At 34.5% G+C, this 15,471-nt stretch overlaps 2 pseudogenes; both read left to right on the plus strand.

Moving 5' to 3' along the window:
* The first annotated feature begins 6,935 nt into the window (after positions 1-6,935).
* Positions 6,936-9,750, plus strand: LOC112757245 (sucrose transport protein SUC3-like; annotated as a pseudogene).
* Positions 9,751-12,700: 2,950 nt separating this feature from the next.
* LOC112757246 (sucrose transport protein SUC3-like) lies at positions 12,701-15,133 on the plus strand (annotated as a pseudogene).
* The last annotated feature ends 338 nt before the right edge of the window (positions 15,134-15,471 follow it).

Consider the following 15,471-nt stretch of genomic DNA (forward strand, 5'->3'; position numbering starts at 1 on the left):
AGCTGTTCCATATAACACGTTTAAGCTTCAGTTTAAGGTTAAACTGAAGCTTAAACGTGGATAAAGGAAGGGCAGCCCTGGAGGTCGAACACGTTTAACCTCCAGTTTGAGGTCAAACTGGAGGTTAAACGTGGAAGCTTAGAATGGTAGCCCTGGAGGTGTCGAACACGTTTAACCTCCAGTTTGAGGTCAAACTGGAGGTTAAACGTGGAAATGGAGAGAGCAACCCTGGAGGAGAAAGGCTGTCGAACACGTTTAAGCTCCAGTTTGAGGTCAAACTGGAGCTTAAACGTGGAAATGGCTCCCTGGTGCTATTCCCACTTCTGGCGTTTAACCTCCAGTTTGAGGTCAAACTGGAGGTTAAACGTGGAACTCCTTCCTGAGTGGCATTATCATTCTGGCGTTTAACCTCCAGTTTGAGGTCAAACTGGAGGTTAAACGTGGAAATGCTTCTTTGGTGAGACCTTCCATTCTGGCGTTTAACCTCCAGTTTGAGGTCAAACTGGTGGTTAAACTTCATTTCCAGCATTTCTTATCCTTCATGATTTTTGGCGTTTAAGCTCCAGTTTAGGCTTAAACTGGAACTTAAACTCCACATGTGATATTCAAGCTTCCTTTATTGATTTTGTTGCTTCCTTGCCTAGCCTCTTCTTCCCTGAAATCATCCAAACAGTTGCATCAAAGTCTTGCTAAAATTCATGAGAATTCTTCCATTCATAGCATTCAAGGAATATAACTAAAAACTCATGGAATTTGCATAAAAATCTTCATGTTTGAATGATTTAAGACAAGCATGACTATTTGGCCCAAATGATTACTTAAGGCTCAAGAAAATGCATAAAACAACTAAAAATAAAAGAAAAAGGCTAGTGAAACTAGCCTAAGATGCCTTGGCATCACAACACCAAACTTAATCCTTGCTTGTCCCCAAGCAAGTTCTAAATTATTGAGAAGAAAGAATGAAACAGAAAGTAAATTCATTAGCCATATCAGTAAGTAATTGACATTGATTAATGGGGTGTTCATGCAGAAAGTTGTTGCAGCATCACTTTATTGTTTCTTAGGTAAGAATGTCACTTTTTATGTTTCCACTAAAACACTGCTATGGCCTCTTGTTATTCACATATCCTTGGCAAGTTTCTTTTCTTTGTTTTTTCTTTTTCTTTGAGCTTATTTGCTCCTTGTTGCTCAGTGTCATGTGTTGCACAAGCCTTTGGCATTTTCTTTTCTTATCAGTGCACTACACATATCCACTACAGGCATTTTAGTTCACATTTCTTCTTGAGACATTGGTACCCAGCACCTCTTTGTGTGACTAAATGTTTTGTATTTAGGTTGCTCTTGATAATGGACTTTTGGTTGATAATCCCGGGTTAGTTAACCCAAGTTACCAAGTGTTGAAACACTCCTCAGAACCTATTCATCCAAGCATATCCTTAATACATAAACACCACAGGCATTTGTCTCAGAAGTTCAAACCATTGGTGCCTAGCTTATTTTCTCAATTTTTTTTTGCTTTTTGGTTGCCCTTTTTCAGTGGCTTTTTCTTCTTCTTCTTCTTTCTTTTTCATGGCCAAAGACATTTATTCATCAAGATCCATAGACAGCATCCTAATTTCCACTAAAAGTGACAATTCTAACTTTATTTCTTAGTGAGCTGACTATTCAATCAAACATGCATACCACCACTTAATCTTATTTGATTTCTTACCAAATGGAATTGAGTTACTTTTGTTCAAACATTTCTTTTATTTTATGGAAACAGAACAAGCATGGCAAGCATACATTTAAGAAGATGAAGTTTATCCAGACACTTAGACTATCACTTATTTGGAAATTAAACAAACAGACAAACAAAAACTGCAATGACTCAAACTTAAAGCAGGGGTGCATGCAAACTTCCAATATCAGCAATTCAAAGTACAAGCAATTAAGTGACAATACAACCTTTTAGCATCTTCTTTGTTGTTCATCATCCTTCCTAGCCTTGGTGTTCTCTTTGATGATGATGTATATTCCTTCCATGAGATTGATTGTCTTCCTGCAAAGCTATTAGAAGTTGCTTGTTCCCCAAGCACTTTGAGAATTGGTTAGCATGCATGTATGTTTGTAGGCCTCTGAACTTAGATTGGTGTGTGAACACCAAACTTAGTTCCTTGCCATATGCAGCAATTTGGATCATATGCAGAAAACCTCATGTGCTTTTATTAAGAAAATAACTATGAACTAGAAAAAGAAACTATGAACTAGAAATTAAACTATTGGTTAAGTAGTTTCCCTGATTGGTTGGAGCTAGTGACTAGTCATGCTGAGGTAGAAATGTGCTTTTAATGAAGTTTTTGGTGGAACACCAAACTTAGAATCTCACATTCACCCTTGAATTGTTTTGGTGTGCAACACCAAACTTAGCTCCTTGCAATACAGATAAATCTACTTAACTCTTTTATTGAAATAACTAGAAAAGAAAAACTACCTTTGGTTGGGTTGCCTCCCAACAAGCGCTTCTTTAACGTCATTAGCTTGACATGCTGTTCCTGACTTTCTTCCTCTTCCTCCAGTTTGTTAAGAGGAATGACTTCAAGTGGATAAAGGAGCTAGTTAGTGCCCCTTGTTGTGAATGCTTCTTTCCAGCAAGCTTTCCCTTGTGATTGGCTTGAGTGAACTTGCTTGTTGGCTCAGGAGTTGGATTGTTCTTCGACCTTCTCTTCTTCATGGATATGGTCCTTTGTTTCTCGGTCACAATCCTCATTTTGGTGCTTGTTTCTACTGCCTTCACATCCTTGATCTCAGAACTTGGTTGTTGTTGGACAGTTGGAGTATCCTGTTCATCAAAATCTTCCTGAATTTGTGGTTCAATAAACCCTTCCTCTTTGCAACTCTCTGTTTCATTGGAGTGTGATCTCCCTTGATTAACCTTCTCCATTTCTTGTTCTTCTGATTCCTCCCTTGGGTTTGCCATGGTCTCACTAGAAGAATTGTGGGTAGGGATTTGCTTTGATAGATATCCAATTTGTGCTTCTAGCTTTTGAATGGCAGCACCTTGATTTTGTAAGTTGGATATCAATTCTTCCTTAAAGTCTTTCAAATCGGTTATGTCTTGACTCATGGTTGCAAGCATTCCTTCTATCCTGTTTAATTGATCTTGAAATTGTTGGTTCGGATTAGGTTGATGAGGTTGATTATCTTGGCTGTGATATGGTGGCTGGGAGTATGTGTTTTGTGTGGGCTGATAGAGTCTTTGGTTGGAGTGTTGGTAGTGGTATGACTCTTGTGTGTAGTGGAATGAGTCTTGTGGATAGTGAAATGAATTGTATGAATTTGAGAAGGAATTTTGTGCTGAGAAATGCTCAAGTGATGAAGAATTTGGATATGTAAAACTAGGAGGTGAGGTTGGATAATTCAGAGGTGATGGCTCTTGATGAATGGGGTGTGAATAAGTGAAATCTCTTTGGTTTTGATCTTCCCAGCCACAACTTGAGTAGTGATCAAATTCACCAAAACATGGACCATTTTGTGGCTCTGGGAAGTACCCCGTTTCCTGTTCCTGATACTCCCACCCACCATGAGCATAATAACATGAATCATTCTGTGGTGGTGGAGAGTTTCTCATGAATTTTGATTGACCAAAAGATGATGGATACTCCTTTCTTTTTTGCAATGTGCTCAGTCTCAAACAATACTCATCCAAAGATAGTGGAAATCCCATAGTGAGGCAATATCACAAACAACTGGTGGTTAGTATGCTAACAAGTGAATAAGCAAAGAAAACAAATTAAAATTTGCAGAAATTAGCAGTAATAAACTGAAACAAAAACTATTAACAAAAGAAAAGAAAAATTGCTCAATCTAGTTAACTTCCAATTTGAGAATTGTCAATCGAAAACCAATCCCCGGCAACGGCGCCATAAACTTGATGCGCATAAACTAGTTATGCTACGATTTAGGAAATTGCACGATCGGCAAAATTCCTTCCGGCAAGTGCACCGGTTATCGTCAAGTAAAAACTCACAATAGAGTGAGGTCGAATCCCACAAGGATTGGTTGAGTGAGCAATTCGAATTAGAAGTTTGTTCTAGTTGAGCGGAATCACGATTGAGATGAGAATTGCGGAATGTAAAATTGGCGGGAAAAGTAAATGACAAGAAAATTAAATGGCTGAATCTTAAATTGCATGAATTAAAGAGCAGAATGTAAATTGCTGAAATTAAAAGGGAATGGGGATGATTGCAAGAATTGAATTGCAGAATGTAAAGAGAAAGTGGAAATCAGAAATGGGGAATTCATTGGGTTTAGGAGATATTGAAATCTCCGAATCAAAACATGTATATCTCTTCCTCAACCAATGCATTCATTAAATTTTGCTTGGCAATCTTATATGATTGGATCCCAATTCCTTGGCTCACCAATGCTCTCTAAAAACAAACAAATTCCCAATCCCTTGGTTTAAATGTTCATAAGAAGAGATGATGCTTGATCACTGATTATACCACACAATTTCATGAACCACAATTTGGTAGGATTACATGTCACAATATCCATCCAAACCCCAATCCAATCCACTGTGAGAAAGCTTCTCTAGCATGAATCCTCCATTCCTTTCCCAAGGCTCCGAAGGATTCCAAGTATGAGTAGTTTCTTTCCCAAGACAACTACTCAATGGAATTAGATCGAGAAGCTTTCTAACAAAATTCAAGAGAAAAGATTGAAGAAGAAGATAAACTATTATTGATTCATTGAATTACAATAGAGCTCCCTAACCCAATGAAAGGGGGTTTAGTGAATCATAGCTCTGAATTCAATTACAAAGAAAAGGAAAACTAGCTAAAAGTGAAAGTAAAGGTTTAAGGTCCCCATCAGGGGCTGGATTCCCCTTCAATCCCCCCGTCTCTAAATGCAGAAACTAAGGCCTTTAAATAGGCTCCCTAAATTACAAAATGAAAATGAAATTCAAAGCAAATTACAATCAAATGAAAATAAACTATTCTAGATGATTCTTGTGGCCTTGATTTGGTGTTGTTGATGGGCCTTGCTTGCTTGAAGGGCTGAGTGACATAATTGATCCAAAAAGGATAATGATCCATTAAACTACACTCAAATGTTGCACCCCCTTTCTTGAGTCGTCACTTTGTTCTCTTGTCAACCTTGCCAATTTGATGCCAAATATAGACTATTATACCTCGTTGGAAAGCTATGGATGTCAGCTTTCTAACGCAACTGGAAGCACCTCAATTGGATCTCTACAACTCGAGTTATACTCCATGGAAGGTGAAGAGGTCAGCTGGCCTGATTGCATGTTGGTACTATGCTCTTCTATGCACATTACGGGGCTGTTTTCTCCCTCAATTTTTAGTATCCACCATGCATGCCATATATGCTTGGAAAGCTCTAGATGTCTTCTTTCCAATGCAATTTGAATCACCTCATTTGGAGTTTTGTAGCTCAAGTTATTTATGTTTGAAGAAGGCATGGTCAAGCTGTTCCATATAACACGTTTAAGCTTCAGTTTAAGGTTAAACTGAAGCTTAAACGTGGATAAAGGAAGGGCAGCCCTGGAGGTCGAACACGTTTAACCTCCAGTTTGAGGTCAAACTGGAGGTTAAACGTGGAAGCTTAGAATGGTAGCCCTGGAGGTGTCGAACACGTTTAACCTCCAGTTTGAGGTCAAACTGGAGGTTAAACGTGGAAATGGAGAGAGCAACCCTGGAGGAGAAAGGCTGTCGAACACGTTTAAGCTCCAGTTTGAGGTCAAACTGGAGCTTAAACGTGGAAATGGCTCCCTGGTGCTATTCCCACTTCTGGCGTTTAACCTCCAGTTTGAGGTCAAACTGGAGGTTAAACGTGGAACTCCTTCCTGAGTGGCATTATCATTCTGGCGTTTAACCTCCAGTTTGAGGTCAAACTGGAGGTTAAACGTGGAAATGCTTCTTTGGTGAGACCTTCCATTCTGGCGTTTAACCTCCAGTTTGAGGTCAAACTGGTGGTTAAACTTCATTTCCAGCATTTCTTATCCTTCATGATTTTTGGCGTTTAAGCTCCAGTTTAGGCTTAAACTGGAACTTAAACTCCACATGTGATATTCAAGCTTCCTTTATTGATTTTGTTGCTTCCTTGCCTAGCCTCTTCTTCCCTGAAATCATCCAAACAGTTGCATCAAAGTCTTGCTAAAATTCATGAGAATTCTTCCATTCATAGCATTCAAGGAATATAACTAAAAACTCATGGAATTTGCATAAAAATCTTCATGTTTGAATGATTTAAGACAAGCATGACTATTTGGCCCAAATGATTACTTAAGGCTCAAGAAAATGCATAAAACAACTAAAAATAAAAGAAAAAGGCTAGTGAAACTAGCCTAAGATGCCTTGGCATCACATAATAAAACGAACTAAACTAACTACCCCGACCTTACTAAGAACTCCCCAGTTCTTTCCCCTTCCTTCCTTCCCCATCAGATGTGTTTGAGATTTCCTCCTCTGACGACAGTTGATGTTGGAGAGATGAGTATGAGACTTTTTGGGAGTTTTTGTGATAGTCTAGCTTTTGTGCTTAGTTTCTCACTTTTGGTTAGACTCACTGAGAGAGTAGGATGCATATAGTTGACTAGGCTAGTTTTCGGGTGCCAGCTTAGGGGCTTCCTATATGGACTAGGACCCAGAGTGTTGATCATGTATATAGTAACCAGATGTGAAGGATTGTATGCTGACTTAAAACCCGTATGACAATATATGTATATATATGTAAATAGTATGTATGATGTATATTATCTCTGTCTCTGATGTTTGTGTTATTTTAGTGTACTTACTGAATTATCTTAATTTTTTTAAAAATTCGATTCGTGCGCTGATTTGCGCGCTAATACAATTACAGGCTTAATAATAAATATTTAGTTAGCTATTAGGTGAAAAAGTTGGTGACACTTGGTTTCTAGTATGATCATGACGTACTGGGAATTGGGTCGTTACACTGAACTTCCGTCATACCGAAGCTCCATCACACCGCCTGCCAACTCTTCTTCCTATGTTTCTTGCGTCGCTTCGTATCGAATCCTAATGTGTAGAAATCGTTCTGTTTTGGTCTCATCTCAGCTGTGCAGGTAACCCTAATCTCTTCCACGCCTTTATCACTCTTCATATTCACTGCTACACTGACGCCAGCCTCTCCTCTAGTTCGCCATTTTTTGTCGAGCTTCTCCGCATCTCGTTCGATTTACCGCCGTTTCTCGAACTTTGCAACAGTCTGTCGTCGCTCTAGTCCTGGTATGGTTTTTGTCATCCAGTTCTTATTATTTTTGTTGTCTTCTTACGCATGCATAGCTATTTTGTTTTATTTTTCCTTTGCTTTGTTTCTTTCTTTCTTTCTCCTTCGTCTTCCTTCTCGCACTTCTAGATATGCTATCACTCATAGAATTTTTCTGTTCCAGAACATCGAGAATCTATCCTCAGATTCGGTTAATTTCAGAGTTTATCACTTTCAATTTTTTGGATTTTTATTTTTATGTTTGAAATACTGATTGTGTAGATTTTGTTGTTCAATTAGTTTATTCTTTTTTTAGTTACTGAGATGATTATATGGCTTTAAGTCTAAAACATGAGCAAGTAAGGTAAAGGTTCTATAATATGACATTCATTTTATATATTGTCAGATCATATAAGAATATATGACTTTCAGAGTATTGGATATAAAGGACTAACCTGTTTGTTGCTAAGACATCATAAAATAGGATGACTATACAAAACTTTTTGTACTATCATCATATCAAAATTAAATTCTTAAATCCATGTATAGTTACTTTTCACTAGTGGAATCTAATCGCCAATGTTAGCAGGTTTTCCTGACATTATGCACACTTGTCACCCTATATTTTGCTGATGAAGTTTCGCTTACTACAACTCAGCATCATCGCTTATCAGATTCTGATCCTTTATTTGATGAACAACAACAAAATGGCTTTGAATTCACAAAATCAAAGCCTTTATCAAATGACATCAATGGAAAGATAAATGAGGATCACATTGAGAAAGATGTAGAGCTAAAACATGAGATATAAAAACTTTGTGGATGGACCTGGAGCAGTATTAGTAAACTTATTGACAAGTTTAAGGCATTTGCTACCTGCAATGCACTCAGTGCTTGTTATAATGGCTCTTACTTGGGTAGGTACTGCAGTACATACATTATATACATTTCTGCATTTCTAAAATGGTTGTGAATGTTGGTTGGATTATGCTTATGCATCCCACTTGAGATCCTTCTTATGTTTCCTTCAACCTTTTGACCTTTGTTACTTGCAGTTGTCATGGTTTCCCTTTTTTTTGTTTAATATGGATTGGATGGGGAGGGAAGTTTATCATGAAGATCCAAAAGAGAGCTCTACCAAAGTAGGTATTTATGATCAAGGTGTTAGAGAGGGTGCATTTGGTTTGCTGTTGAATTCAATAATAACTCACAATTTGAGCATTATTTTTTTAAGAGGGGAGAGAAGGGGGGTTCGAAGAGAATTGTCACAAAGCTTTTACCAATAATGATCAGTGATTTATTATTTTAAATTAACTTTGTTTCTTCCTGTGTAATCATAAATCTTACATTACATTTGTGGCTTGATAGATTGTCTTGGTAATTAGCTCGTTTTTCATTGAACCAGTGTGTAACTGGATGGGTGCAGTATGGGCTGTTAGCAATTTTATCGTCTTTGTTTGCATGGCTGGCACTGCTATAATTAATCTGATTTCCATCCAAGATTACCTTGGAGGTATTCAACATGTAATTGGAGCAAGTGAAGAAATCAAGGTTGCTTCCTTGGTTGTGTTTGTTCTTCTTGGTTTTCCTCTTGTGGTAAGTCCTAGGAATGTTGTGGCACCAAACTCTTAATCTTCTCTACCAATTCTAGCTTAGTTATATTAACATACCTGAAAGTTCATGACAGGATAAATTTTTCATGTTTTGATTGCAGATTACCTATAGTGTTCCCTTTACTGTCACATCGGAGTTGACTACTGATTCAGGTGGTGGCCAAGGTTAGTATTCAATGTTGAAGATGTGTTCTTAATAATTAATCAGCTAAGATAAGTTTATGATTTCATGACATCCAATTGGTTGTGCAGGATTGGCTATAGGAGTTCTAAATCTTGAAATCGTTGTTTCACGGGTAATTTATTATTCTCAAGTATTGTTTTTATGAGTCCATTCATGGGTTAGACTCTTTTGAAGTGACATAATCATGTCTTTGAAAAAATGTCAATGTTATTATTATTGCAAGTTTGATTTCAAGTTCCACGTGTATGTCTGTTTGCACTGAAATATTAATTATGTGCAGTTCGGTGTTTTGATCTTTAATATGCAATAATTAACACCTTTATCCTTACTCTAAAAAAAGCCGCCTTCATCCTCTAATCTTTTTGTTATCATCATCGTTATTTTTTGGATAAAATTCCAGTCCTCTAATTAATGATAGGATAATTAAAATTTAATATCACCGAAGGACCCATCTATCCAAAAATAACATTGTGAAGATCAAGAGAATGTAAATTTTGTTAAAGGAACCTGGGTAGGATTTTTCTTATTATTTTGTTACAGATTTCAGTTATTACTTACCAGTTTTAGAATTATTTTCTGACGGTTCATTGTCACCTGGAGTATTTAGCTTTTATGATATGACATTGATTTCATCGTAATTGACCTTAAATTTTAGAATTTGGTGTAGTTTTGGTTTCATCTTTGTTGCAGGTACTACTATTTGCCTATATCATCTAAAGCAGGTAAAGTTATTTCACATTAGTTTACTATGAAAATTCATTCTTCTGCATGATGTTGATTACATTTTGGGACTACACATTTCCACTAAAAAAGTATGAAAGGTAGTACTCTGAGTTATGCTGTTAAATGAATTTTCAAAATTAAGAATTAACTTGGCTAAGGATTCAAGACTTACTTGGTTAAGGAAAGCATCGGATGACTTTAATGATCTTTGACAATCAGCCAATAGGATATATGCCTAAGATATTATTAATTATTTAAGCATTGTAGGGTTTTCTTTTGTTTTTAACTTAATTAGAATCCAACTGCCTTGTTTTTTATTGCTCAAACCATTCTAGAGTACTAGTTAGCTATTCTTAAAATAAAATTAAAAAAAAAGAGAGAGAAAAGAAAAAAGGCTTACAAAACACATCAATGTATAGGTCAATCAATTTTCGTACAGTACATAGATGTTAGTCTTCTTAATTACTGTCTGTGTGTTGTTGACCTTGTACAAGGTTGAAGACTTGAAGGTATTCTAGCATTACCCAGCCCCAATGTTCTTTTTCATGTTTGGTATCACGCACTTAATATTTTAGAGTCAACTATGTTAATAAACAAAGTTGTTACTTGTTAGACATATATTTCATTTTCTTTACTAGGATAAAAAATTTTCTTAACTTTGAATTCATTTTTTCAATTGAATGAATTTGATTGTTGAGTTTTTATACAGGGATCATCACAATCTGGTCCTACAGGCTCACACCTGCTGAAGTTTTAATTGCAATACATGGAATTGATCCCGAAAGAGATGAGATTTTCAGATGCATTCTATATATTGTACTAATCATGGTTAACCCTTATGCATTCAATTGACATAATTTTCATTAAGATGTTGAGTAATGAGTTTTTTGTGCCACAACAAATTGAATAACTTTCACTATTGATATTTTTTCATGTATTTTTCTCTACTGTGTACTTTTATTGACATTTAGTACTTTGAAATTTTTGCATCCAAGAAGTGTAGCCCTTTTCTAATTGCATTAAGAAATATAAAGCAGCACGATATTACTCAAAGCATGTACGGAATACTGGTTGATTGGCTTGTAGAGATTCGCATAATGTAATTTTTCTCATATAATACAATGTTATGAATTATAGCTGATAAATTTAGTATGGTTGAACAATACACTGAGGATTATAGTTGATGTATCAATACACTTTGTTTATATTTTGAATTATATTGACTTGCTTGTTTATAGTACTTTTCTTTCAGTTTGATAATATGATGAACTTGTTTAAATTTATATTTATTTTGTATGAAAACAAATTTATTTTGCAATGAAAAATCTAAAAAAAAATACTATTTTACCTTACAGATGGATTGATTTTTCATTTGTATTCAGAGTTAGAAATGCTTTCCCAAGTTCCAATTATCGACAAAAAATCTGTTGAAAAATCTTACGCTAGTTACCGAAGAAAAATCTGTCAAAAAATCGGACGGTTTAAGCAAAATTGAAATGACGATTATTGAGAAAAAATCTGTCAGTAATGAAAAAAAATCTATCGGTAAATTACAGACAGAGAATCTGTCGAAAAACTGACGGTTTTTTAGCAAAAGGTGGGATAATTACCGAGAAAAATTTTATCAGTAACGGAGAAAAATTTGTTGGTAATTACCGACGAAAAAAAATCTGTCGGTAAGTAATTTTTGACGAGACTTTTATAGAGAGACAAAATCTGTCAGTAACCAAAAATTCATCTATAATAAAGACTAAATTTATTTGTAAATCCATCTGTAATAAATAATTTTCTAATTGTGACTTCCTTTATGCTAGGTGTATTTTATTATAAATGCAACGATTGTTCGTCTTTTATTTCCTAGCTTAGATCTATTTAGACCTTTAGGAGATGTGTGTACTTGCCTCACATATTTAATTATAATAAGTATGCCAGGATGATAAGTTATGGTATGCAAAAATCTTTATGGAGATTGTGTGGATATATATATATATATATATAATTTATTAAATCAAAGCATAGATATAGATTATTTAGAAAAAGGACATCTTAAAAGATATTAATATTAATGACATAAAATATTAAAATTGTATTAATAACTTAATTGAAAATATTATTAGAATAAAAAATGGTAAGAATTGAAATAACTAAAATTTATTAATTTTAATTAACTGAATTAGTATAAAATAAGAAAGAGATGAATAACCATAATAAATTAGGCTAAATAAACCAGAAAATATCAACAAAAAAATATCAAGCCAAATATACTATTTATTGAAGAAGAAGAATAATATTAATTCATTCAATTCAAATTTTAATTAAATTAAGAAAAGATTACCAATAGATTAAAAAAATGGAATATGATGAAGAATAATTATAATTTTGGTAATATATGAATAATTAAAATTTAATTATTAGGTACAATGTTTACGTTATTATAATTTAAATGTACAATAATTGATTTTTATAATTTTAATTATATATAATTGACAGCAAATTTATAGTATAATTATTTTTATCATAGTTATTTATTTTTCAAATAAAAAAATGTTATAACTAATGAAAAAATTATGCTAAAGGAATCGTGAAATAGCTCAAGGAGTATGTGTCATGTTAGCACTACAAGAAGAGCGGAGATTAGCGGCGGTTTTAAACCGCTGCAAAAACCAATTTCGGCGGTTGAGTGAACTGCCCTGGTTAGTGGCATAGACAGTTGTTTTCGCGGCGGTTTCCAGCAACCACTGGTATAACCGCCGATAATTAGATAATTGATTTGGCGGTGGTTGTAAAACTGCCACTATTTTTTTGCTGATTTTTAAAAAAATAGCGACGGTTTAGAACTGCCACAATTTTAATGGGTGCTTTAAAAGAAAAGTTGCGGTTTTCTATTCCCTGCAATTTTCTATGATTATTTCTTTTAGTGAGGACTTCAGATCACTATGTACATATGATCATACCTACAGCAAATGACAATTTTGTAAGTGGCAATATAATTCAGTTTAAAATAATTTTTATAGTAAGGGCAATAGACTAAATGGAAAACTATATCGTCTGTTAGATTTTGAGCTATTAGTATTTTAATTAATTCCTTGTCAATTGGAAAAAAAAATTAGCTGTGGGGGGAACTATTGGTTTTAAGACAAACAAGAGATTTTGTTGTTCAATTAGTTTATTCTTTTTTTAGTTACTGAGATGATTATATGGCTTTAAGTCTAAAACATGAGCAAGTAAGGTAAAGGTTCTATAATATGACATTCATTTTATATATTGTCAGATCATATAAGAATATATGACTTTCAGAGTATTGGATATAAAGGACTAACCTGTTTGTTGCTAAGACATCATAAAATAGGATGACTATACAAAACTTTTTGTACTATCATCATATCAAAATTAAATTCTTAAATCCATGTATAGTTACTTTTCACTAGTGGAATCTAATCGCCAATGTTAGCAGGTTTTCCTGACATTATGCACACTTGTCACCCTATATTTTGCTGATGAAGTTTCGCTTACTACAACTCAGCATCATCGCTTATCAGATTCTGATCCTTTATTTGATGAACAACAACAAAATGGCTTTGAATTCACAAAATCAAAGCCTTTATCAAATGACATCAATGGAAAGATAAATGAGGATCACATTGAGAAAGATGTAGAGCTAAAACATGAGATATAAAAACTTTGTGGATGGACCTGGAGCAGTATTAGTAAACTTATTGACAAGTTTAAGGCATTTGCTACCTGCAATGCACTCAGTGCTTGTTATAATGGCTCTTACTTGGGTAGGTACTGCAGTACATACATTATATACATTTCTGCATTTCTAAAATGGTTGTGAATGTTGGTTGGATTATGCTTATGCATCCCACTTGAGATCCTTCTTATGTTTCCTTCAACCTTTTGACCTTTGTTACTTGCAGTTGTCATGGTTTCCCTTTTTTTTGTTTAATATGGATTGGATGGGGAGGGAAGTTTATCATGAAGATCCAAAAGAGAGCTCTACCAAAGTAGGTCTTTATGATCAAGGTGTTAGAGAGGGTGCATTTGGTTTGCTGTTGAATTCAATAATAACTCACAATTTGAGCATTATTTTTTTAAGAGGGGAGAGAAGGGGGGTTCGAAGAGAATTGTCACAAAGCTTTTACCAATAATGATCAGTGATTTATTATTTTAAATTAACTTTGTTTCTTCCTGTGTAATCATAAATCTTACATTACATTTGTGGCTTGATAGATTGTCTTGGTAATTAGCTCGTTTTTCATTGAACCAGTGTGTAACTGGATGGGTGCAGTATGGGCTGTTAGCAATTTTATCGTCTTTGTTTGCATGGCTGGCACTGCTATAATTAATCTGATTTCCATCCAAGATTACCTTGGAGGTATTCAACATGTAATTGGAGCAAGTGAAGAAATCAAGGTTGCTTCCTTGGTTGTGTTTGTTCTTCTTGGTTTTCCTCTTGTGGTAAGTCCTAGGAATGTTGTGGCACCAAACTCTTAATCTTCTCTACCAATTCTAGCTTAGTTATATTAACATACCTGAAAGTTCATGACAGGATAAATTTTTCATGTTTTGATTGCAGATTACCTATAGTGTTCCCTTTACTGTCACATCGGAGTTGACTACTGATTCAGGTGGTGGCCAAGGTTAGTATTCAATGTTGAAGATGTGTTCTTAATAATTAATCAGCTAAGATAAGTTTATGATTTCATGACATCCAATTGGTTGTGCAGGATTGGCTATAGGAGTTCTAAATCTTGAAATCGTTGTTTCACGGGTAATTTATTATTCTCAAGTATTGTTTTTATGAGTCCATTCATGGGTTAGACTCTTTTGAAGTGACATAATCATGTCTTTGAAAAAATGTCAATGTTATTATTATTGCAAGTTTGATTTCAAGTTCCACGTGTATGTCTGTTTGCACTGAAATATTAATTATGTGCAGTTCGGTGTTTTGATCTTTAATATGCAATAATTAACACCTTTATCCTTACTCTAAAAAAAGCCGCCTTCATCCTCTAATCTTTTTGTTATCATCATCGTTATTTTTTGGATAAAATTCCAGTCCTCTAATTAATGATAGGATAATTAAAATTTAATATCACCGAAGGACCCATCTATCCAAAAATAACATTGTGAAGATCAAGAGAATGTAAATTTTGTTAAAGGAACCTGGGTAGGATTTTTCTTATTATTTTGTTACAGATTTCAGTTATTACTTACCAGTTTTAGAATTATTTTCTGACGGTTCATTGTCACCTGGAGTATTTAGCTTTTATGATGACATTGATTTCATCGTAATTGACCTTAAATTTTAGAATTTGGTGTAGTTTTGGTTTCATCTTTGTTGCAGGTACTACTATTTGCCTATATCATCTAAAGCAGGTAAAGTTATTTCACATTAGTTTACTATGAAAATTCATTCTTCTGCATGATGTTGATTACATTTTGGGACTACACATTTCCACTAAAAAAGTATGAAAGGTAGTACTCTGAGTTATGCTGTTAAATGAATTTTCAAAATTAAGAATTAACTTGGCTAAGGATTCAAGACTTACTTGGTTAAGGAAAGCATCGGATGACTTTAATGATCTTTGACAATCAGCCAATAGGATATATGCCTAAGATATTATTAATTATTTAAGCATTGTAGGGTTTTCTTTTGTTTTTAACTTAATTAGAATCCAACTGCCTTGTTTTTTATTGCTCAAACCATTC

The sequence above is a fragment of the Arachis hypogaea genome, chromosome 16 (assembly GCF_003086295.3).
Source record: "Arachis hypogaea cultivar Tifrunner chromosome 16, arahy.Tifrunner.gnm2.J5K5, whole genome shotgun sequence".
NCBI classification, from domain to species: domain Eukaryota; kingdom Viridiplantae; phylum Streptophyta; class Magnoliopsida; order Fabales; family Fabaceae; genus Arachis; species Arachis hypogaea.